Source organism: Myxocyprinus asiaticus, chromosome 19, assembly GCF_019703515.2.
Source record: "Myxocyprinus asiaticus isolate MX2 ecotype Aquarium Trade chromosome 19, UBuf_Myxa_2, whole genome shotgun sequence".
Taxonomy (NCBI): Eukaryota; Metazoa; Chordata; class Actinopteri; order Cypriniformes; family Catostomidae; genus Myxocyprinus; species Myxocyprinus asiaticus.
Genome location: NC_059362.1, coordinates 25855551 through 25863672, shown reverse-complemented (window position 1 = coordinate 25863672; position 8122 = coordinate 25855551). Strand labels below are relative to the sequence as shown.

The 8122-nt window shown below is 38.2% G+C and overlaps 1 long non-coding RNA gene across 1 annotated transcript; it reads right to left on the bottom strand.

Annotated features, from left to right (window-relative positions):
* Positions 1-865: 865 nt before the first annotated feature.
* On the bottom strand, positions 866-5212 carry LOC127410099 (uncharacterized). Its single transcript, XR_007892078.1, has 5 exons — positions 5154-5212; positions 3214-3452; positions 2008-2159; positions 1709-1769; positions 866-1541 (listed from the first exon to the last, which is right to left on the bottom strand). It is a non-coding gene; the product is annotated as an uncharacterized LOC127410099 (long non-coding RNA).
* Between the last annotated feature and the right edge of the window lie 2910 nt (positions 5213-8122).

Genomic DNA, 8122 nt, shown 5'->3' with positions numbered 1-8122 from the left:
CCAGTTGACTTTTACCGCTGTAAAAGATCTGGCACAATAACACATTCTAATATGACCATAAATATCCCTACTAATGTTCGTCCCCGTTTGTTTCACATTTTCTGAGTGTCTCTGCCTTTTGAAGGACAGTTGTATGTGACACATTCATTCTTTTTGTAAAAGACTCTGATTATTGATTCATTTCTTTGACCACAACCCATATACCCCCCAACAGCACAAAAAACGTCACAGGCCTATTTTTCTATTCCACTTATCCACTGGTTTCAAAATTCATGTGGAAGGACTTTCTTCATTAATTTTTTTTTATTATTATTATGATTTTGGTCAAAAATGTGTCCCCAGCATGTTCTTGGCAGGCTTTGTGAGATTCACTTTGAGCTATTGGCATGTACAAACAAATAACTGCTGTGTAATGTAATTATAATATTTATAATCATATTTATCATACATACAGTGAAATTCTTTTTTTCCACATATCCCAGCTAAGCTAGGGTCAGAGTGTAGGGTCAGCCATGATATGGCACCCCTGGAGCAGATAGGGTCAAGGGCCTTGCTCAAGGGCCCAACACTGGCATCCGGCTTGAACCCCAACCTTCTGATCAGTAACCCAGAGCCTTAACCACTGAGCCACCACTACTATGTCAAAAATCTAAATATGCTGTGATGTATCAAGGAAATAACTGCTACCAATTCCATCTTAACAAAATCTAGGTAGGGAAGATATTTAACCAATGAAGAACTTCACTTGCACAGTTTTAATGGACACCTTGGCTGAAGTCTCCATTAATTTCACACATATTAGGTAAGACAAAAGGCAGAAGTATAACATAAATTGAACTGAAAAATACTTTTATTCAGAATTTGATCAACCCCGTTCATAATTCAGTGTGTACCAGTGTTCATAAGAGTGTTTAAGATCAAAGTACAAAGATGCATCTTACTCATCTGTGAATTTACAGAGCAGGGCTGCGTTTCCCAAAAGCATTGCAAGCTTAAGTTGATCATAGAAACCATTGTCACCTGCTTAGGCTTACAATGCTTTTGGGAAACACAGCCCAGGTCCAGTGTCTGTGGAACGATCTGTTGTATACTACAGTACAAGGTGTGTCACTGTCAAATTTGTAAATATATAGTTTTTTCCTGGGCCACAAAAAACAATAATTGGCGCACAACTAATAATTGGAGACTTTATAACCATGTACAACTACAGGTTTTTAATGAAAGGAACATTTAAACATTTCTTGGCAAGTGTTGGTTACTCTAAGGTAGAGCACTGCACTCATCTTGGTGCATCATTGGCTTTACAATGTAAGCCATGCTCTGAGATGCTTGCAGAGGTACATTTTGTGCTGGCAATTGAAAGGCGTGGACAGTCAAGATGCTGGTTACTGCTGGAATTGGGTCTTGTGGCACAGCTGCACTGGGCATGCAAGAGAAATCTTTCCTCTGACGTTCACCAAGTTGTCAAGAGGCATTTAATGCCTCCTGCTGGTCTGAGTGAGTGGAATACTCGCCAAAAGAAGTGACAGAATCGTTGGTATCTGACAAAACAAACGTTCACAAATATAAATAGGCAAGATTATAAATATCATGTGACATTAATCTGAAACAGAGAAGAACAGTATTTCTTCAATGGGAAATCTGTTGTGCCATCTACATGAACTCATAACTCAACAAAAAATTGTCAATGTACCGAGAGAGTTCTTACTCTTCAAGTCTTTTAGGGTCTTTATGTGCTTTGTCCTGAGAACCGCCATATCGGAGGACACCTGACAACCAGAGAAGTATGATTGTTAGTTTCATTTGTTTATACTTGATGGCTAAACAAAACATTGTGGGGAAAACAGAAAAAAGATTGCAGCTTAGAAAAATATTTCTGGGAAGAGATTTTTAGCAAAGCTGCAATCAGAACCAATGAGGAATTTGGAAAACTAAATGAAAACGTACAGGTCCTAAAATATTTAAAGATGAAAGCGGCTTACAATGATTGATGAAGCGGTCATATACCTGTTGTTTAACTGCTAGAAGATGCTTAACTTCTGTGTGGGCATTCTGCAGGGTGGAGTACACCTGGAGTGGCTGTTCACCTACATTCTCCAAAGTGAGAATTATTCTCGAAGATTCTCTCAAAGATAGTGTCATTAATTCATCCAGGTGCTCTAAAAATCATATACACAATCAATATGGGACTTAAAAGATCAAAATCAGCACTCAATCCTTTTTTCAGTTTAACATCTATCAAATAAATCATGATGTAACAAGGTAAAGGTTGGGAAAGGAGGAGGCGGGAACCGGTTGAACGGTCAAAATAAGAACTTAAAGACACACAGAACACAAACATGTTCCGCTGCATTTATCCCTCTCCTCGGCTGATCAGCCCAATTGGGGGAGCCCTCCTCCTCCCTCCTTTGCCTCAGGCTGGAGAACCCCCGGCATGACATACACACCCCACCCCACCCCACCCCCCACCCCCCTTTCCGGGGGCATTGTCCTTCTGGCTGCACCTGCCGGCAGGCTTTCCCCGTCTCTCTAGGGCTGGAAAAAATAAAAATAAAAATAAAAAAAAGGGAGAGGGAAAGGGCAAGGCGGAGCAACAGTGAGAGAGAGAGAGAGAAAAAAAAAAAAAAACAACAACTGCCAACAACGGCCACGGCTGCTCCTTTGGGTGGATGGCAGTGGCAAGGACTCCACCACAGCGCATCCCTCCTCCTTCCCGGGTTTCAGCACCAATGTAACAAGGTAAAGGTTGGGAAAAGAGGAGGCGGGAACCGGCTGAACGGTCAAAATAATATTTAATGACACAAAAAGAAACACAACACAAACATGGCAGCTGCATGTGGCTCTCTCTCTCGAACTGCCACGTCCCGCTGCACTTGTCCCTCTCCTCAGCTGATTAGCCCGACTGGGGGCCAGGCGTGCGTAGTCATGGCCCCGCCCTCCTCGTCATACATGACTATAACATTGTGTAATGTCCTATATTTTACCATGTACCCATTCACCTCAGATTTAAGTTTGCATTTCCTCCCATTATTTGATAATTACACTTTAATAAGCACAAATTAAAGCTGTAAGAAATGAACACTCGCTTTTTTTTTAGATGTTGTGTTTTCTGTCAGATGAGCAGTATTTGAAATATTCTGTAACAAAAAGGAACAAATAAAACCTATACATTCAAAGGAGATACATTACAACTTTTCTCTAAAGCTCGCATACCCGTTTTTTCCTCTTGGTTTGCCGGAAGTTGCTGGAGACAGTTCCAAAGCTATTGTGGTTTTCCAGTTCTGTGCCATTCTTAACACACTGTATAATGAGGCTGAACTTCTTCATAGTTCTCTAATATTTGGCAGTCATTTGTATTGTAGGTTCCTGAAGTTCTGCTCTCAAACATCTCAGCCAGTGAAGTTATAGACGGAAGAGGATCAATGTATGGCTCTTTTCCATGAATGCTTTTTCTAAAAGGAAATTGTGAAAGAGAAATTAAGGAGGTGATCCAGAGCAGTGGTTCCCAACCCTGTTCCTGGAGACCTGCCAACACTGCACATTTTGTATATCTCCCTTATCTGACACACCCAATTCAGGCCGTGGAGTCTCTATGAGCTAATGAGTTGAATCTGGTCTGGTGTGTTTGATTAGAGAGATATCCAAAATGTGCAGAGTTGGGAGCCTCCAGGAATAGGGTTGGGAACCACTGATCTAGAGCAATATTTTCCAATCCTTTCCTGGAATACCACTAACACTACATATTTTGGATGTTTCCCTCATTTGACATACTTAATTTGATCAATCTGCTAACCAGTAGAATCAGGTATGTTAAATAAGAGACCTCCAAAATGTTTATTGTTAGTGGTACTTCAGGACAGTATTGAAAAACACTGGTCTAGAGAGAGTTACCGCGCTGACATGCACATTTTTTACACCGATTTTGCTTAATAAGCCAACAACGTATGTGGTCATGTAAACGTATTAAACGGCTTTCCTTTATCGGTGTAAGGCCATTAACACCCTGTTTTGCGTTGCATGTGAAAATGTTTACCGGCATTCTTATCGCTTTATCCAGTGTGCACAAGTGTTGTGCACATGCCTGTTTATGTTTTGATGGCAAAAGCAGAGAATAAACAGGTGATTTCAAGTCTCATGTAAAACATTATTTATTTATTTTTTTTTTTAAATGCTGGTTTATTGGTTTGCATTTAAATCCGTAAAACAAGTTATTTCAATAAGATGATTTTTGGTAGCCATCGGCGTATTGGTGTGCATGTAAAAACGCTCACTGATCTTCATCGAAGGCCAATTCTTTTATTTTAATGACTACCTAAAGATGCTGACAAGCTCTTTATCTCTATCCTTAAAGACTCGTTTAATACAGACTACAAAAGAATGAGTCTCAGACACATCAGAGAAAGAATTTTCATGAGGGGCCAACTTCAAACCTCTCAAAAGGATAGTTCACCAAAAAATGAAAATTGTCTCATCGCTTACTCACGCTCATGCCATCCTAGATGTGTACAATTTTGTTTCTTCTACAGAAAGATTTTACACAAAGATTTTTAGAAGAATATTTCAGCTCTGCAGGTCCATACAATGTAAGTGAATGGTGACCAAAACTTTGAAGCTCCAAAAAGCACATTAAGGCAGCACAAAAGTAATTCATAAGACTCCAGTGGTTCAATACATGTCTTCGGAAGTGATATGATAGGTGTGGGTGAGAAACAGATCAATACAAGTCATTTTTTACTATAAATTTCCACTTTCACATTCTTTTGTTTTTGGCGATTTGCACCAACTGAGCAGGGAAGAGAATTTATAGTTAAAAAAGACTTAAACATTGATCTGTTTCTCACCCACACCTATCATATCACTTCTGAAGACATGGATTTAACCACTAGAATCATTTGGATTACTTTTGTGCTGCATTTGTGCTTTCTGGAGCTTCAAAGTTCTGGCCACCATTCACTTGCATTTTATGGACCTGAAGAGCGGAGATATTCTTTTAAAAATATTTGTGTTCTGCAGAGGAAAGAAGGTCCTACACATCTGGTAAATGATGAGAGAATTTTCAATTTTGGGTGAACCAGCGAAGTACTGAAAAATATTTGGTGTGGAACTGATCAGGTTGCATTAGTAAATGAGTCAGAAATTCATAATTTATTTACCTGGAAATGCCCTGTTCCTGTTGCAAGTTGCTCTTGGATGTTTGAAGACACTTGCCCCTCTGTAGTGAAGAAACCCTCCTCTTGCTGTTCTCAAGTTTGGCTTATTGAGCTCCGTCTGGCTTGAGGAGCAGCTTAGAACAGCAGGAGAAGCTGGTTTATTTTCGGAAGGAACTGTCTCATTTTCATCAGCTTCTGCTAATGTGCTTATATCCGCAGCTTGTAACTTCAAATTTGGCTTCATCTGTCCTTGTTTATTGCTTTTTAATACAGAGAAGACATCATTTGAACATGCCTCCACTCTATTCTTCTCAGGGCCAAGATGGGTCATGGATTGTTTGACTGGCCATCCTTTTTGCTTGACATGCTTATCTTTATGACCCTGATTGTCCATTAATTTACGAATTGTCCAAAAGATTGTAGAAATGAGACACTCATTTCCAGGAGCACACATAGGCTCAGCAGAGGCACCAAGTCCATTTTCAGCTGTACACACATTGGATCCTTTTCCATCAAGAGTGGGACATGTAGTACAAGCAGACATTTCTTGAGACAGATTCTCTAATGTAAACTCAAGATAAGGTCTTTTCACAAGGGAGCAACTTGAACCTTCCATATCAGGTATGACCTCTAGTCTCCTTTTTGGCAATTTGTAGTTCAGCTGTCTGGATGATGGAATGTTCTGTTCTAACTTTTCCCAAGAGGAGATGAGGTTGCAAGATGGTGGCACGTGGTCAGTTGTGAACTCCTCACTTCTTGTTCTCATCTTGATATTCCTAAATTTTGCCATTTTTGCTACTATCCACTTCAGTTTTTTCTCTTCCTTTTTCAGAATTCTTGCAAGAAAGTAAACAAGTAGCACTTAGTGTCTTACAGCAAACACCTACGGCTGTTAATAAAATCATTGACAAATGCATTTAAAAAGGCCATTCAATCATGATCAACACAGTTTAGTCAATCAACTATCATTCAGTCAACCATATGCAGTTAAACAAATAAGAACATGTCTTGAGTATGAGCTGACAAGCGTACTTTTCTTCATCTCTTTTGGCGCAAAGGGCTTTAAGCTCATCATCAAATTCAACACTGCAGTCCACTGGATTTTGTCCATCATGTCTTCTCTTTTGGAGATTTAACAGCATGCTTTTGTGCTCACGAGTGGCAATATGTTTAATAAACTCCCCCAGTTCCGTCAGAGACATATCACAGGCCTAACAATTATGCACTTGTTCACTGTAAAAAGAAAAGTGTACAATTAACAGTTTAACTTTTTATGCAGGACATGAGAATCAGTGCTTTTTTTTCTGTACCTGCCCTTGAGTTCCTCAATTGCCTGATGATGGATAAAACTGTGCATATGTTTGTCCAATTCCTGTGAAAAAAAAGAGGACGGTAACTATGAAAGAAAGAACAGATCTAGGGCCTATCCATAGCCATATTGTGTTTAGTTTCATAAAATGTTCAATTTGAGAATGCAGAAACTAATGTAGTGAATCATTAGACACACAGCCCTGTCATCACATCACAAAACAGAGTATTTATTATTGTTTCTGTGCTTTAACTTTTTGAAAGCTTATTTAGATTTACACTCTCAAAAGAAATGTGGTACTGTTGTTTCTTTTGCTCTTTAGCATTTAAAAATCAGTTTCACCAAATTACTAACAGCAGACAAAGCACCTCTTCAGATCTTTTTGTTCGTCCCTAAATGGATATGGAAAAAAAAACTTGGCTATTTAGATCCAAGACAAAACTAAATACTTATTTTGATTAAAAAAAAAAAAAAAAAAAAAAATACATTTATCCACTCAAACCTTATACCTAAAAAAACCTGTATTATTTACCATACAGCTGGATTTCTGAAATGTGTAATATGACATTGTGCTTACTTTTTCTCTTTTTTGTCAGAAAGGGCTTTACGATCATTAAGTTCAATACTGTAATCCACTTGAAGACCTTTTCCATCATGTCTTCTCTGCTGGAGTTTGAGCAGATTACTTTTGTGCTCAAGAGTGGTAATATGCTTATTGTATAGCTCTAGTCCAACCATGGATGCATCACATGCCTGACAGTTATGCATATGTTCACTGTAAGAAAGAAAGTGTTTCATTGTTTACTTTTTATATCAAAGAAGGATTTTATAATCCATACTTTTTAGTTCCATACCTGCCCTTTAGGCAGGTACATATGCATATGTTTGTCCAAAAAAAGTAGTTTGTGCTTTTTGGACCATCAGAGTTCTGGTCACCATTCATTTTCATTGTATGGACCTAAAGAGCTGAGACATTTTTCTAAAAATCTCTGTGTTCAGAAGAAGAAAGAAAGTCATACACATCTGCGATGGCATGAGGGTGAGTAAATGATGAGAGAATTTTCATTTTTGGGTGAACACTCTCTTTAAAAAGACTTAATTTCTGCTTGAAGCTTGTCAGCTCCTATCCCCATTCACTTTCATTATATCATCATATGGATTTGAAATATAATACAGTTAATTTTTAATTATTGGTTTAAACGGGGAACAAATCAAAATAATACATTAAACCAAAATAAAGCAAGTACGTCATCACAGTATAAAACAACGTCATTTTCATGTCTTTGTATACATTTAATGCCCCTGAAAAATAAAGTTTTTACTCAACCTGGAACCATACTGTCAATTCTTCATTCTTTCAAGGGAAATGCAGTACTGTCATGTCACTCTTGCATGAAAACAGTATTTTGTGAAACAGAATTGGAGAATTGTTAAACCAACCTGTAGTCCATAATTTTGGCTGCAGAGAAAACATTTCTTCCTCATCCAAACGTTCTTCTTTTTGTTTTCCATGACTGTTCTTTATCAAAGTAGAAAACGAAGAGGAAAAAACACTCAGTATATGTACAAATATTATAAGCCAGATTTACAAAACATAAGTTTGAATTTGTATTTGAATAATGCTCGACATTTCGTCAAATTACTCAAAATGCAAGTATCTTCT